Source organism: Pleurodeles waltl, chromosome 4_1, assembly GCF_031143425.1.
Source record: "Pleurodeles waltl isolate 20211129_DDA chromosome 4_1, aPleWal1.hap1.20221129, whole genome shotgun sequence".
In the NCBI taxonomy this organism is placed as follows: Eukaryota; Metazoa; Chordata; class Amphibia; order Caudata; family Salamandridae; genus Pleurodeles; species Pleurodeles waltl.
This window is the reverse complement of record NC_090442.1, coordinates 934,028,018-934,045,697: the sequence shown is the minus strand read 5'-3', so window position 1 is coordinate 934,045,697 and position 17,680 is coordinate 934,028,018.

Here is a 17,680-nt window from a genome sequence, read left to right as displayed (position 1 = left end):
TCTTGGCTTTTAGGTTGCCAAACATGGTCAGCAAGGCAGATGGATGACAAAGATGGTCAGCAAGACAGATGATACAGTATTTCTGTACAGGAATATGTGGAAATGTTCACATGCCCATACTACAGCCAAACTTTCCTTTTCAAGCTCTGAGTAATCAAGTTCTGTTTGAAAACTTGTACTTCTACGAACAAAGGTTACAATATGTCGTCTTGCATTTGGACGTCCACTATGCTGTGCAAGCATAGATCCTAACCCTACAGGGCCAGTGTCAACTAAAATCTCGTTGTGGGCCTTTGGATTGAAGTACGTCTTTTCTGTAGTATTTTCCATGGCATGTTTAATTCTCTTGAAACTCTTTTCAAATTCTCTTGACCATTTAAAGGAAAGATTTTTCTTGGGTAACTCTTGTAATGGTGCACTAACAGTTGCGTATTGGGGTTAGTAGCTGCCCATTCCAAGAAAAGAACGTAACAATGGAACATCTTGTGGTGATTCAGCATTTGTCAAAGCTTGTACTTTTGGAGGATCTGGTGTCATATCATGCCCCCCAATCAGAAAAGATATAGCCAAAGAATTTCAGTTTTGCTTACTGAACTCACTGTGTTGAAAGTCAAACATGCATCATTGAGTAATTGGCAACCGTGTCTGAGGGCTCGGTGGTGCTCCTTCTGTGTAGCTCCAAAAACCAGTATGTCATTGCTATAGTTTTTTTTAACCAAATTTCTTTGACTTATAGAGATATCACATAGACGTCCACAGCATAAGAGAAAGGCACATCTCAGAGCCAACATTATCTCACGTTGTCTCCCCTGGTAGTCTGATGCCTGAATACACCCAACACTGGTATGCATGCAAACTGTAATGGACATATAAATATTGGCAGCAATTAAATATGCTAGGGGAATCCACTTTGTCATGGTATCCTACATCCAAAACAAAATAGATAACAAGAATCCCACGCTTATCCCTCTCTGCTCTTGCACCGAATCAGTGCCAACATATCCTAGAAAAGCTTTCATTTTGACAATCATTGCCCACAGCAGGGTGGCCCATGCTCCATGTTTCACGTACACACAGCCCAACACTCTCCCAAAAGGCAGGCAGTCCGCTATAAAACCCCAGCCCTGGCCACCTCCAAATCCCACCCATCCTTCAGGTCACACAACATCGCAGACCATGCACGTATACACTCCTCCAACTTATCATCATGGCGGACATGCCTCATCTGCACCTCCTCCACAACTGCCCATTCAGACATATCTTTTAACCATGTTTGGCATGTGAGGGGGTCAGGCTAAGACAGGCAATTGCTATGTGGCATTTCACCAGCCCTCTCAAAAAAAAAAATCCTGCTCACTTTTTTCCTCAAAGAGAAAGGGAGCAACCCCAATATTACCTGACGGGCTTCCTGTGGCACATCCCATCCCAGGGCCGCATTAAGGCTTGCGACCACCTCCCACCCATAGGAGGACAAAGACTGACAATGCCACAACATATTGGCAAAATGAGCCATTTGGGCCTCGCATCACAGACCACTCACGGAATAAGAATTATAAATATTGTTCAACACCCGAGGGGGTAAGATACATCTGGTGTATATAATTGTAATGCGGAAGCTTTATGCTTGCATCAGAGCTGATCGTCTTAACCCCCTCGTGAATTTTCTTCCAGGCCTTGGCCTACAATGGTTCGACAATCATGGCCTCCCATCTGGCCTGGACAGTCAACATTATCAATGAGAGATCAACCCTAAGAGCTCTATTTAGGTGGGAAACCAACCAAAGCCCCTGGGCCATAGTTAGCATCACGGTCAGCGCTCAAGACCAAGTCAGCTCATCAGGGAACAACGATCACAACTCCTGCTCCATATTTGAGATTTTAACATATTGGAGGAATTCACCCACACCCAAGGGAAAGGACACGTGGCCTCCTTCCTGGTAGCGAAGCGCCTATCAGGCTAGAGGTCACCCATATCCTCCAAACCCCTGTCCATCCATTTCTGCACTGACATTTACTCAGCAATGCATAAAAACAGTTGTCCTACAAATAAATTCATGAACAGGGCTTATAGCAGCCGTCAAAGAATCCCGCAACCCCCCACCACATTCCAGGCACCAATCAAATAACATATAGAAAGGAAGAGGGCATCTTCAAACTTAACATGAGAAGAACCGACAACAACCTTTCCCTCATGTGTACCCTTCACAAGACGCTTCTCCTAGTTATCATCTGGGTCCAACTAGTGGACAGCATGTTGTAGTCTGGCTGCCATATAATATAATTCCAGGTGCGGAACCTCAAGTCCACCCTGTGCCCATGGTCTCCTCAGAATGGCGAGCGCAACACGATTACGTCCAGTAACCCAGAGGAGGTCTACTAGTAGACTATCAAGAATGCAAAAATAATGTCTAGGGTTAGCATATAAGGTGCCTTGTAAGATGTACATACATCGAAGCAGGGTGATAATTTTTATTATGGCTAACATGCCCATAAGGGTCAGGACTAGTTCCTTCCACAACCTGACCGTATCTCAGGGGCCATCTATTACCCTTTTGATGTTAGAGGCCAGGTAAGTAGAGGCCATATGCATCACACCGACCCCTCGGTAGCGGACATCTGTCAGCGACCAAGGGATGCCCACTTCCAGCAGCTCTTCCACCAGAACCCCCCCCCCCCCCCTCGTCACCACTGGAAAAAGTTTGGACTGGGTCAGGTTTAACTTCAGACCCGAGATTTCAATGAAGACTCACATAGAATTAAGCAAATTGGTACTGAATAAACCGGTTGCACCAAATATACCGAAGAATCATAAGCGTAAGGGGAAACCACATGATTAGTGTCTCCAAACAATATCCCTCATTGGCCCAACGCTTGGCACAGAGACTCCGCTAATGGTGCCATTGCGATGGCTAAAGGGAGCAGAGAGAAAATACATTCCTGTCAGGTGCCCCCGTTCAAAGGAAAGGGCACTGAGAATACTCCACATGTGCACACCATGGCGTGCAGTTCAGAGTAGAGGACATGAAGCCAACCAACAAATGTAGGGCTAGGGCCTATCTTCCGAAGCACACTCCATCCATATGACCAGCTGAGGGAATCAAAGGCTTGTTCTATGTCAGGAAAGGCCAGAGCATACCCATCCGCTGCGAGTCCCTAGGCATGATAAACATGAGCCAAACACCTCAAGTTATGAAGGGTGTTGTGTCTTGGAATAAAACCTGATTGATCCTGGTGGATCCGAATTGGCAAACAGGGCAGCAAGCGTGCGGCAAGCACCCCACTCAGAATTGTTATGTTGATATTTAAAAGGGAAATAAGTCTATACACAGAGGCAAGCTCCAGATCCTTACCCGGCTATGGAATCATGGCCACAGTGCCTCATGCACCGAAGCTGATTGAACCCCTAAACATAGGGTCCCCTCTTATACTTCCAGGAGTCAATCAGCTATCACTTCCGCAAACCATTGGTAGGATTCCACTGGCTGCCCATCGCTGTCTGGTGTCTTTGCAGCCTTAAAAAGTCTGATAGTGGCTATGATCTCTTCTCTGGTGAAGATGCCCCCTAGGGCCTCTCTGATCCCCATCACAAGAGAGGAAAGTGGCACATTGGCCAGGAAATCCCATAGGTCACCTGACGAGGGGCACAGACGCTCCCTGTAAGCCTCCCTGAGATGATCGCTAAACACTCCATTGATTGTCCTTGGTGTGCAAACCAGCTCCCCCATCCCGGTATGCATGGAGAAGACAGGTGGTACCCGCGACTCACTCCGGACCAGTCCGACTAACATTACACCCATCTTGTCACCCTCCACATAGAGCCACTGTATTTGTAGTATATGCATATTTCCCAAGCCAGTGGCAAGTGTCCAGCAGCTGTGTCTGAACGACACACCAGTCCAGTAACCTCGGGTAGTAGGGAGCTTCACCTCTATGTTCCCACTTCCTTTTCCTGCCATTTGACATTGCGTTCCACCTGTTGGTACACCCTGTAGGATGTCTCAATACATACCTCCCTCAAGACAACCGTCATTGCCTTCCACACAGTGGCTCTAGTGCCAACCTAGCCCCAGTTGTCTTTAAAATAATTAATCAAGGAATCTACAACCATGAACGCAAAAGGAGGATCGGTCAGTGCCTCATCTTGCATGCACCAGAGGGGGGTCACTGGCTGCCCAGCCTCCCCTCCAAACAGACCAAAAAATGTCTTCAGCTCAGGTGAGAGAATACAGTAATCCAGGTGACTAAAGATGCCCGACTCAGGGGTAAAAGAGTTGTAGCAAAGGTTGTAATATATCTGCAGTTTTCTTCTAGTTCTAACTGATGATAACCTTTCTTCAAATTAAGTAAAAGATTTTGGCAACATTCAATTGTGTGACCATGTCAGCAATATGCGGTCCTGGATGTCGTTCTAGTTCAATCGCTTTGTTCGCTTGGCTCATGTCAACGCATAAGCACACACCTCCTTCATGGTCCTTTTTAGGCACTCATAGTATGGGAGAAACCCATGGGATTGGACAGTGGAGTGTTCAATAATGTCATGCTTAAGTAATAATTCAAGTTATTTTCCAACTGCTTCTTGTAAATGTAAAGCAACTTCTCTATGTCTCTGAGCAACAAGACGGACATCCTCATTAATATGCAGTTTTACTTTCAGAGTCTTTAACTTACAGCAACCATAAAACAAAGAAGGACATTGGCTTACTATTTCATGATGCACATTCATGTGGTAATTCACTAAAACCAGTCCCATGTCAGCACCCATGTTGAAACTGAGCAAGCAGGCACTTGCTGTACCTTGAAGTACATGGATCAGTTCTTATAATTTTTTTAAACTTTTCATTATCACCATAAATTAAGCTTTATTCTTCCTGGGTGTTGATGCAGGCTAAGTGTATAGTTCGGTCTTTGACAGTGTAAGTCTTGGTAACAGAGACCACTCATTGTACTTTTCTTCAGGCATTATAGTGAACGATACACCACTATTGATAATGAAAGGTATTGAACATCCCTTTATTTTCAATGTAATCTTTGGACAGTGTTTGTATGATTTTGTTACTTAGACAAATCAACTTTTCTTTGAATTTTCTTCTCACAACCAACCAGTCCGACATGCATGTTTTTCTGAAGTAAGCATTGACATGGCACAAACACTTTCTTCACTTTTGTTTATTATTGAGGCTGATGAACTGTTTGACGATGATTTAGTTGATCATCAACTTTGTTTAGTATCAATTTGCCTCAACGGATGTCGCTGCTTTGCCTTGTGAGAACACGTTGAACGTTGCTCCTGGAACATTTCGATGGCCATTTTGTCTTCACTTCTCAAATCCCCACCAAATAGCTCTCTTTACCGCAGTCTTTGCATACCTGACCAATGGCGAAACACTTTCTTCCATGTTGAACACAAACCCACACCTGATGCACAACTTCTTTTTGTGTGTGGACATCACTTTGTGTCCTTCAGTCTTCTGTTTCAAATTATTTTTTACACTCATGATTGGATTGTTCTGGGCATCTCTGGGCTCCATGTCGCAGCTTGTCTCTCAGTACGTTCCTCAGCTCTGGCAGCCATCAACACGTGCTTCAGACTGAAGGTTTCTCTCAGTATTTGTCATCTGAATGAATCGGACAAGCATCCATCAATCACTCTAAACCTCATAGCTTTTCCAATAAATTAATTTAACTTACAGTGTTTAATCAGAGAGTCAAGTCTTTTTACAAATTCATCGATTGTTTCGACAACTCTTTGACATTCCTGACTGAAAACATATATTTAGTACTTGATTAAATTTGAGATTGAATGCAGTCTTAATATGAAGGTATGTGACTTCTTCGTCAGTTCTTGGCATTTTCTTTATGACTTCTTTCACACCATCACCACCAAGATTTTTGAGATATTTGATAATCTTCCTGTTTTCAGACTCTTCAAGTGCATCTATGAAATCTTCAAATGTCTCTATTCGGCAGTCGAACCATGGTGGTAGTTTGAGGAAGAAGGCAGTTTTGTAAACCATTATGGGACTCGCTGTCGTTGAGAGTAGCACGCTCTCTGATGCTGTTGAATGATCATACTTGTGTAAATCCCCTTTAAAGTCTTTTGATGTGAGTCTCAGGATGAGCTTTAATCTTAATGGGAATGGCAACTTCTTTCTTAGTTGCCATTTTCAAATTTCATAAACCTTACTGTTGCCTGCACTCTTTGCTTTTGAAAGAGCTATGAAGTTGTTCTGAGCCCCACTTGATAGCTTGATGAGCAACCACTTTGGGTCGGACAGCTCTGTGAGCACAACCGGAGCACCTCTCCTTAAGCCACTTCAGGTACTGCTGCGGCGCAATGACTCTCTTTAGCAGGCTCTGTAAATATTTACTGTATTCTTTTTATACTTCAATTTGTATTGTTTTACCCCTGGTTGATCTACCTTTAGCTCTATTTGATATTTTATAACTGTCTTTAACTGCTCTTTGTAAAGCTGGTTAAATCCGCATTCTTCGTAAATGCTCCGTAAATTGTATAACTTTATTTTACCTGGCAGCAGGGTACCTGTGTGTAGGATCCTGGTCGTAGTTTCTTGAATGATAGTGTATAGATCTTTCCATTAAACTTTCTTTCTATTCACACACTTCACATTGGCTGGAGTTGTGCTTTGACTACACATATGACTCCACATATGACAAAGGCACACATGGTATGCACGTGCAGTTTGCTTGGACCAAACTCTCCAGGAGAGCACTTTCTTCTTTGGATTACCTAATCCCTAACGCGTCATCAGTTGTAGTGTCTTCCAGGCCTGCTACCCGTTGAATGACTAGGCCACACAGAGAGCTGTAAATCACGTCCTTATTCCTCTGCATGTACATGTGAACTACCAACATTGTAAAGCAATCTTTCATACTTCCTATTCTAGGGATTACTTCACACATTAATACTGAGTCTTTGGGGAACCAGAAAGACTCTGCTATAAATCATGCAAGACACTGTAATAAATGGCAAGGCTTAGCTGCCAGGAACATTTGTGGCAGGCCTCCCTGACACAGGAAGTACTTTATGGGGAGCTGGGTGAACTGGCTGCCTATTCCAGCTTTCTCCTCTGCTGTGCCATCCACATACCCCATTGCTTCTTGGCTGTCTTGCAGGACATCTGGGGAGCTGTGGAATCCATGTTTCCCCCAACTGGTCTTCAGAAGAATCCAAGGGGGTGACCAGCTCTGGCCCTTGAAGAAACCTGCTAGTCCTGGGGTCAGCTGTAGATAGAGTCCCTAGTCCCTTAGGGGATCAGGGAGCTTTTCCTTCCAGGCTTCTATGATGTTTCCACTGTCATAGCCTAATCCAAGGTCTGTTCTCTCGCATGTCCTGGAATGCCACTTTTATGCCCTGTCCAGGTGGTGAGTGGTGAATTCTCCTTTGTCTAACCTTCCCCCTTTTCTGGGGTTGTCTCCAGCCTGGCTAGTGATGCAAATATCTAGTGTCAGGTATTGTTGTTTGTGATGGGGAAAGACCCTTTGCAGTCTAATCAGGGGATGGCCCAAAATCCTCCACAGTCATCTTTTCAGGAAGATATACTCCTCTGTACACCCAGGCACTTTCCTGTACTTCCTGGCTCCAATACGCATTTCTAAATTGGAGAGCCATCACTCACCCAGGCAGCTGGACACATCCAGAAACTTTGGGCAGAAAAATGTCAACTTTCTCAAAGTGACATTTCTAAAATAATAATTTAAAATCCGACCATTAAAGAGGACTGTAAATTGCAATTCAAAAGAGTGGAATAATTATTTGTGTGGCTGCTACCAATCCAAATTTAGCATTTAATAAATGCACCAATATAGTCCAATGATTCCCTGGGGCTGCAGCCAGCCTTGATACAGTGAAGATAATTTTCAGGATATTTAACTGCATGGAAATGCTTAACATTAAATTCTACAAGCCCTACTTTTAAATGTCATGCACCCTGCCTTTACAGGTTGCTAAACCTGTATGGGGTGACATTAATATATAAGAGGAAGTTTAGGCCTGTCAAAAGAGGTATTTTGATGGGTCAAATTTGCAGTTTAAAACTGCCACGGGCAGATTACCTATGTGCAGCTAGTGGCCTGCGCACAACTGTAGTCTCTCACGTGCAACCTGTACCCATGCTCACACGCATACCTACACATGTTCATGTCTAATCAGTCCAGTGTCCCTTTCCTTAGCAGTGACCTTATCCCAAAAGACGGATACTCGTGGTAAACACACACAGTCCAATTTCAGTCTAGCCAGCGAATGGTGGTTTTGTCTTGTTGAGGAGCTGGAACATGTGTAATTGTACTGGTGGGATTAGAGGTATGCTTTATGTACAGAGCGATAAAATGGGTGTGTTGGAAGTCAGACATACTAGGGCAGGGTGTCTGTTCTTATTCTATAGGAATCTATTTACCTTATTATTGAGGTGCTTACTTTTAGAATTAACAAATAATGCATTATCGTCCTCAATTTAAAGGCCAATTCAACTGTTGGATCTCATCTTCTGAAATTAGCTTTATTTAAAAAATCCTTGCAATGATAATACCTAAGATTTACAAAGAATATGGGTTATTATGTCAAGACGAGGAATTAAACTTAGGTTCCAGGCTTGCCCGAGTGGTGCACATCCCAAATGCACTCTCTTTTGTAACAATAAACAAAATCAGTTTAACAACGGGCGAAGACGGCTATGTGGACAATGCTCGTAGCGCTCAGCCGAAGGTCGTCCACAGCGAGGGATAGGCACCCACGTGGATGGCGCTTGGCCTTGTTTTCACTGACATGGCATAAATGTCGTTATGCCATGACAGTGAAAATAAATGAGGCTCGGTAACACGTCATTCAGAGCATCTTTACTAATAAACAACATTCATACATTTATTACTAGAGCGAAATGTCTAATTCGAGTTCATTAGCACCATATAGTAACATTGAATCGAATAAGTTCAAAACACTGATTAATGCCACACAGATTGCATATAACATTGTAGTGTGCTGGAACCCCAGTAAACACCAAGGCCCATATTTATACTTTTTGACGCTAAACTGCGCTAACGCAGTTTAGCGTCAAAAAATTTAGCGCCGTCTAACGCCATTCTGAAGCGCCATGCGGGCGCCGTATTTATGGAATGGCGTTAGCCGGCGCTAGCAGACCGGCGCTGCCTGGTGTGCGTGGAAAAAAACCACGTAGACCAGGCAGCGCCGGCGTAGGGGGAAAATGGCGTTAGGGCGTCTGAAAATGGGGCAAGTCAGGTTGAGGCAAAAAAATCGCCTCAACCCGATTTGCGCCATTATTTTCGACGCCCAGACGCCATTTAAATGACTCCTGTCTTAGTAAAGACAGGAGTCATGCCCCCTTGCCCAATGGCCATGCCCAGGGGACTTATGTCCCCTGGGCATGGTCATTGGGCATAGTGGCATGTAGGGGGGCACAAATAAGGCCCCCCTATGCCACCCAAAAAAAAATAAAAAATGTAAAAAATTATACTTACCTGAACTTACCTGAATGTCCCTGGGGTGGGTCCCTCCATCCTTGGGTGTCCTCCTGGGGTGGGCAGGGGTGGCAGGGGGGGTCCCTGGGGGCAGGGGAGGGCACCTGTGGGCTCATTTTGAGCCCACAGGCCCCTTAACGCCTACCCTGACCCAGGCGTTAAATAGTGGCGCAAATGCGGGGTTTTTTGACCCGCCACCTCCCGGGCGTGATTTTTGCCCGGGAGTATAAATACGACGCATTTGCGTCGCCGTCATTTTTTTAGACGGGAACGCCTTCCTTGCATCTCATTAACGCAAGGAAGGCGTTCACGCAAAAAAATGACGCTCTTTACTCATACTTTGGCGCTAGACGCGTCTAACGCCAAAGTATAAATATGGCGTTAGTTTTGCGCCGAATTTGCGTCGAAAAAAACGACGCTAATAGGACGCAAACGGAGTATAAATACGGGCCCAAATATGCTCTTTATGTTAATGCTGATCTTATCAGTTTCTTTCTCATTTTTTATAATTGGGGACAAAATGTTCCCTGTCTCTTGGAGAAGCTTACAGTGGCTATGAATAGTGTCTTAAATACATCAACAGAAGTACAACAACAGTTTGTAAGGGGCTTAGTAGAGGATATTTTTATCTGCTCTATGTATATGTTATTTGTGAAGTATTTTGACTCAGCTTAAGCATTGTTTCCTAAGTCTCTGCACATGATCTCTCTGCCCGCAAAGCAGATAATGGTTTCATTTCTTGTAACACTTGATATACAGGGACCAATGTTTTCATTAGGTAAGCGCTGATAAAAGTGACTGGCAGGTCTGCACATTTCCTTCCCGAGCAAAATACATAAATAAAATATGCTAATAATGAACCTGTTGAAAATCATAAAGTTTAGACGGCTAGAACGAGTGGTAAGAGGTTATGACTTACACAGTCACGTCGTGCTGCTTCTTTCAATTAGAAATGCAATTAGCTGACCGCAGAAAAAAAAACCTACATAAAAACACCGCCCTACTTGCTGTAAGCAGAGAAACTGAAACACTGCCCGCTGAGCATGCACACGGACACGACCTTGGTGGAAATGCACACATATCTTCCTTTCACCCCAAATACTCCCAAAGTGTGTTCTGTCTCCTGACACAATTGTTTTCTGCATTTGGCACTCACCGGTTGAGTTTCTTGTCGTTTGTAAACGTAACAAGCAAGAAAAGTATTTTGCTAAATAGGAAGTCCTATGGTGTGCTTACTGGGAAATGGCAAAGACGTGTAATAATACCTGGAGCCAGCAACGATGTGGCAGTAATTGAAACTGGCAATTGTGAGAGTTATAACTTAATTGCGGCAATGGTTTGTGCTAAAAGAGATATTACAAATGTTGTGACTATGTGAAGCCGGTACTGAACTTTGGCTACTTGAAAATGGTGATTAGGAATGTGTGTTTCGGCATTCGCTATGATTTATGCTACCCGGCATCAGACATACAAAATAATATATAAGGGAATGTTGGTGTCACCCAGGAAGACCAGCTGTGGATAGGAAGATCCTCAGGGACAATTTAAAAATTAGAGATATTAGGCATAGAAGCTGACATTAGTGATGCTTCCAAGACATTTGAATTAATGTCACAACAAAACCACGTCATAAATTGACCTCTGTGATATACATGAGGACAGATAGTGTGATGTCACATGAGGCAGCTGGCAGTGACGAAGTGCAGTGCAATGAATTCTGGGCTGGATAGATAGGTTAGAGACAGTTTAAATGGCAAGCAAAGAAAGCATCCAAAGCATATTCCTACATGAAAGGATTGAGTCATTTAAACAACTGGCCAGAGCACACCTCCTTTTGCCTTCATGTCAGAGACTCAACCCACCGCCTTACCTCGATCTGCACATGAAACAGTCAAAATTTGCCCCAAAATTACTTAAGTTTCACTTGCTCCTCTATGTATAGCTAGCCCGGGTAGACATATAGCCACCTGGTGCCAAAGTTGATACATGTCATTGCACAGTATAATTTAAAACTAGTTTTGTATCTTGCTGCTGACTTAGTCAGGGCTAGCCGTCCACTGAGGCATGAGGGATTGGTCCTCACTTAGCTCAGGTAGATAAGCTCTGTCCGACATGTCACCCTTTGGTGTTAAAATCAATGCACCTTACTGTACATGATGCTACTCCCCCCACCAGGTACTTTATCGGCCCAGCAAGAGAAACACTGAGATGTGTACTTACTTTAGGCAGCGATGGGCGCCAAAACAGGGGCACTACTATACAGCATTGTATGGGAGTTGTATGCAGGTATGTCAGAATGTTACGGGTTGTTATGGAGATTTGTAAAAGAGATTCTGGAATGTAACGCGGAGCTGGGGCAGTTGAACTCATCGCTCCATTTGCCCGGTCGTGGGGCTTTTATCTACAATAAATCTTATTCAGGATTCAGTTTTCTTTGCCTCTTCATCATGTCATTTTTTAAAAACCCTTGGAAAACTTTCATACAAACTTTCAACAGAATAACAATCAGTCAGCAACTTTCCCTCTGACACACTCAGAAGAGGTAGATCTCCCAGAACTACTGGTACACTGTGGCCTGGTCTTAATACTATTCCCATCCTGGCTCGATCTTGCCATCCCAACATATCTCTACCACGTTCAGCAACGTAAATCTTAGTACTAAAATTTCTACCCATAAAATCCAAAACATCCATAAAGAAACCCTTCATAGTAATGTCAAACTCGGCAAATGCTTTAGAGTTAACATCAGTATTTTGCAGCAATTTGTTGGACCAGAATTTCTCAAAGGTTAGATCAGACAATATAGTAATAGGCGAGCCAGAATCAGCCATAACATTTAGAGTAACAGAGCCTATGCTGACAGAGCAAATACGACCTTTGCATGTGTTCAAGGAAACATCAACAGTGTCTACTGTTCACAATACCTTGTTAAAAGTTTCACACAGATTATCATCAACCATTTCGATTTGAGATTTTCACGTTTTAACCTTAGCTAAATGGCACATGCTTTGAAAATGACCTATTTTTTTGCAAAAATTACACTTTTTTCCTTGAGGATGTTGTTTATGACAAAGAGAAACAGGGTGGGAATGTTGAGTCTTCTGTTGACACTCCAGCAGGAAAGAATATAGGTAAGAGCTGTATAACTAGGAATGCCCCTTTTAAATTCAAAATTTTGTTAGATCTTATTGTTTTATTTTGAGGTTATTGTGTCTTATGTTAGTTTTTTTAATTTATTGTGTTGAAAAAAAGGGAAATGGTGTTGTATGCCAGAATGTTACGGGTTGTTATGGAGATTTGTAAAAGAGATTCTGGGATGTAATGCGGAGCTGGGGCAGTTGAACTCATCGCTCTATGTGCCCTATCGTGGGTCTTTTATCTACAATAAATGTTATTCAGGATTCAGTTTTCTTTGCCTCTTCATTGTATCATTTTTTATCGAACCCATTACAGCAATGGGATAGGCAGGGGACAGTTGCCCTATCAGCCCAGATAGATCGCTAATATGCTGGGGCAGACGTGTATCCTGTTGGAGCCAATGCCAATGCATTCTACTAAACATTAAACTGCTAGACTAGCCCTGCATTTTATCGATTTAGTGAGGGTTAGACCGCTCAGATAGTGCTTGTCACCAAAATAAATGCACTTTATCATTCAGACTGACGGACGATATCTTACAAACAAACTTTACTGTTTTTACTGTTGTTAGGTCTTTTCCCCAATTTTTTTTAATATGTCCATAGTCCGCTGGAGATAATGCCTATGTACTTTGATGGACATGACGCTGCTAGAATAGCCTTGCCCTTTATTGATTCAGTGAGGGTTAGCCTTTCACACAGCTCAGACAATGGCTGACACCAAAATGATTGTACTTTATTGTTTAGAATGGCAAAAGACTTTTTACAAACATATTTCATTGTATCTAATATTATTAGGCCTCTTCCATAATCCTTTTAAGTTACTATAAATTTTCAATGACTTAGGACCATCTGTTCTTCAAGGATTGGTGAAGGTTAATGCGAGTGGTATAACATAACATGCTCTTATTTTCAGAAAAATGTGTCTGCATCTATGTTTTAAACGTTCAATGAATGGTTGATTAAATAGTTTTTTATTAACCTATCAATAAACTTTTGATGATATTGATTGTCATCCACACTGCCCTCTAATTTTCTTGTTACCCTTACTTATTCAATTTTTATTAGCACTTTTTTTCCCAAACTGAATATTTTCAGACGTTTGGTTTCCCAAGTTTAATTTCAAATTTATTACACAGAAGTTCGTATTTGTGTTTCTCTAAAAGCATTTATGTGTGTGTGATTGTGATATTTGAATAGTACAAACCTAGCTGAGAAGTAGTGCAGTTGTAGAGAGGGCCCATAGGCGCAGTGGAAACTTAAACATTTCAATTAACTATTTTAGTAGATTTTCCTGAGCAAATTTATGAACATCCATTCAGGTTTTCAATGTAATTTGCTTACTCATTACAGTCAAATGAACAGGGCAGCATGAGTGTCAAGTTCCCTCTGTCATCATCAGGACAAACCCCTGCAAAACAAAAACTATGCTCACAAACACCTCTGTATCCCAAGAGCCCTAGGGTTGCTTTCTGTACCCAGTGGCACTGTGACCTAAAGCATGAAATGCTGGTAACACCAGTGTTTCGCTTTGCTCTGAGTTTTTCCTGAAATCACAGCCAAAATCTTCTCGTATTCTAAAACTCATTAGATTTGGTGGCCATCTTAGGTGGAGTCAGATTATATAAAGCAGGTTCAACCTCGGTCAACCACCAGTTAATGTTGTTTCTTGGAGGCAGTGGTAGCACAATGGAGAACATTGGATAATCAGCATGTAGACAGGAAATTCAACAGAAGACTATGGGGGTCATTCCTACCCTGGCGGTCCGAGACCGCCAGGGTAGGGGACGGAGGAAGCACCGCCAACAGGCTGGCGGTGCTTCTGGGGCTATTCTGACCGCGGCGGTAAAGCCGCGGTCAGAAAAGGGAAGCCGGCGGTTTCCCGCCGGTGTCCCGCTGCCCCTGTGAATCCTCCACGGCGGAATTCCGACCCCCTTCCCGCCAGCCTGGTTCTGGCGGTTTTCACCACCAGAACCAGGCTGGCGGGAACGGGTGTCGTGGGGCCCCCTAACAGGGCCCACATTGATTTTCAGTGTCTGCTTGGCAGACACTGAAAATCGCGACGGGTGCAACTGCACCCGTCGCACACCAGGAACTCCGCCGGCTCCATTCGGAGCCGGCTTCCTCGTTGCTGGTGCTTTCCCGCTGGGCGGGCGGGCGGCCTTTTGGCGGTCGCCCGCCAGCCCAGCGGGAAAGTCAGAATGACCGCCGCGGGCTTTAGACCGCGGTACGGTCTTCTGGCGGTTCCCGCTAGGAATGAGGGCCTATATGAGCTCATTATGAGAAGGCTCCAGAAGAGTGGAAACCACGACTTTCAAGGGAGAGCAACGTCTTGCTTCCTGGTGTAGACATTATGATTGATTCAGGGGCAACTGGACATTTTATATATGCTTATTATAGACACTCCATTCAATGCCCTCTGATCCAAAAATCTCAACTAGAATCTAAGCTAACTTTCAGTAGAATCATGTTTTAGACCACCGTCATGATGTTGCAGTGCGTAGACTATATTAACCATTATGAAACTCTATCGTTTCATGTGAATGATGCCCCACAATTTAACATTCTACTGTGAATCCCATGGTTGACTCTTCATAACACCGATATTCCTAAGGGAGCTTGAAACATAGAATTTAGGTCTTCCGTCAGTCAGGAACATTTTTTCAATGCCTCTCAAATAATCTCTCAACAACTGGTTCCAAAAAGTTGACCGAAGGGTTAAATCAAGTTATTGCCAATATCGAAGAGCCCATAATGCAATTGCTGGTGTACTAATCATCTTCTAAAGATGTTTTCAGCAAAAGGAAGGCATAGACTGTTCCCTCTCAAGTCCTTTTGATTGTCAGATTGATCTAATTGAAAGGGCCCAAATTCCTGAATTTCAAGCAGTAGGTGTATTGCTTTGACAATAGCAGAGAAAGATTATTTTAAGAAACACCATGAGGAAAATGTGTTCCATGGTTTTATTTGACTGTCTCAATCCCTAGCTGTTTACGTCCTTTTGTTTGCCACAAAATCTAATGCAAGATGAGGCCCTGTACTGATTGATAGGCATTGCACAAAGTGATCATTAAGAACATGTACTCTCTTCCATTTATGTCCATTCAACCTGGTCAGGCTAAATTGGCTACTATTTACTTTATTAGACAAGGTGGGTAACTGAAAGCTGATCTACATAATGCAAGGGATGAGTAGAGGACATCCTTTGAAAACCCATTTTAGTCTGTGTGAATAATTAGTGCCACCTACAAGCTTATGCATTGCACCAGCTGCATTTCAGATTTTTTCAACAAAGTATTCAGAATACTTAAATGTGCTTTCCACAATTCTACTACAGAATTTTTAGATTTAGTTCTGATCCCGTAGGGATCCAAATGGACACCAACAATACAAGTACAGCAGTAGAGTAGCATACACCCAAATGTGTTAAAGATGTCCAGGTCTTTCTAGGCTTCTGAAATTTCTTTAGAGGTTCTTTAAGAATTTCCCAAAAAACTGTCTCACCAATTATTAGACTACTACAGCACACAATTTGCTTTCAATGGGTATCAGAAACTGATGCTGACTTTAGCTCTATGTAAAAGGATTTTGCCAATGCACCAGCCTTAAGGCATCCACAATTACACCTACATTTGTTGTAGAGTCTGATGTCTCTGAATATGCGGTGAGGCAATTCTTTCTCAAATAGAGCCCGAGATGTCAGAATTACACCCTGTGGCTTTTCATTCGCCAAGGTTAATGCTGCACGAATTAAATTATAGAGTTGCAGATAAAGAACTGTTAATAATATACAATACTTTCATGGATTATCTCATGAGTACATCATACACGATTACAGTGGCAACTCAGTTGGTCCTTGTTTTTTTAAATATTCATTTTCTATTACTTTCAGAGCAATATTGAGCAATAGAAAAGTAGATTTGCTATCTAGACTAGAATCCCCTGAAGAGAGCAAAGTAGAATCCATACCTCTAATACATCCTGAACACTTTCTAGCACCCATATCTAAAAATTATTTTTCTCAACTGATTATACAACAGGTACCCAATACAAAATGTGGGAGTGGGCTGTCCAAAAGGAATCTACGAGTCTTCTACATGGGGTTGATTATGAATTTTGTATTCAGTTTTGCATCCTTAAAGATGTCCTGAATGTTTGCCAGCGAACCCTTCTTGTCCAGAGGCACATGAGAGGTGGGGTTGATTAGACAAAATTAGTATACTGCCCAAACCAACCTTCAAAAGTTGAAGAAACATACAAACAAAATGCAGACACTCATTACAGAAGGGACCCAGAATATCAACCTAGGCATAGGGTATGCTTATCCATTTGGCATATTTCCAAGACAAGTCCAAGAAAATTTGCTGCACATTTCATTGGTCCATCCCATGTACTTAAGATGGTGGGACTCTCAGGCGTGCATTTGCAATTACTACTTTCAATGCAAGTCTTCCAATGTCTTTCTTGTATTGTTTGTCTACCTATTGTTGGTCTACCTAAATCCAAGTTCAAAGTGAAGGGAGAGAAAAAACAGGGAAAGGCAAAACAGATTTTTGAGTTTCGATTATGGCAAGGTCAGGTTTGGTATTTAGTAGACTGGAAAAGAACCAGGGAACAGATCCTGAAACCCTGCATTGTCAATCCATAAACATCATTTGTGGCATTTGTTTAATAGATATTATCCTCACAAACCTTGGAGTGGGAGATGATTGATGGATATTATACTATGTAAAAAGAAGCGTGTGCCCACAACTACTAAAGCAGGCCATGCCCTGGGATGCTGGATCTATGTTCTCTACTAAAACATGGACTGCTGGGTAACAGCAGTCTTAATCTTTGCTTGCAATTTTCCTGCAGAGTCCACATAGAAGCCACAAAAATCAGTTAAAACCTTTCTGTATTTTGAAAATCCAAGAGATTTGGGGGTTCATTTTGGGTAGGCCCAGAATAAATAGGGTGGCTCAGCCCTTTACCAACTGCAAGTTCAGGATTAGGACATACACACTGGCTATAGATGCTCATAGTAGACACAGGCATACACTGACATACAT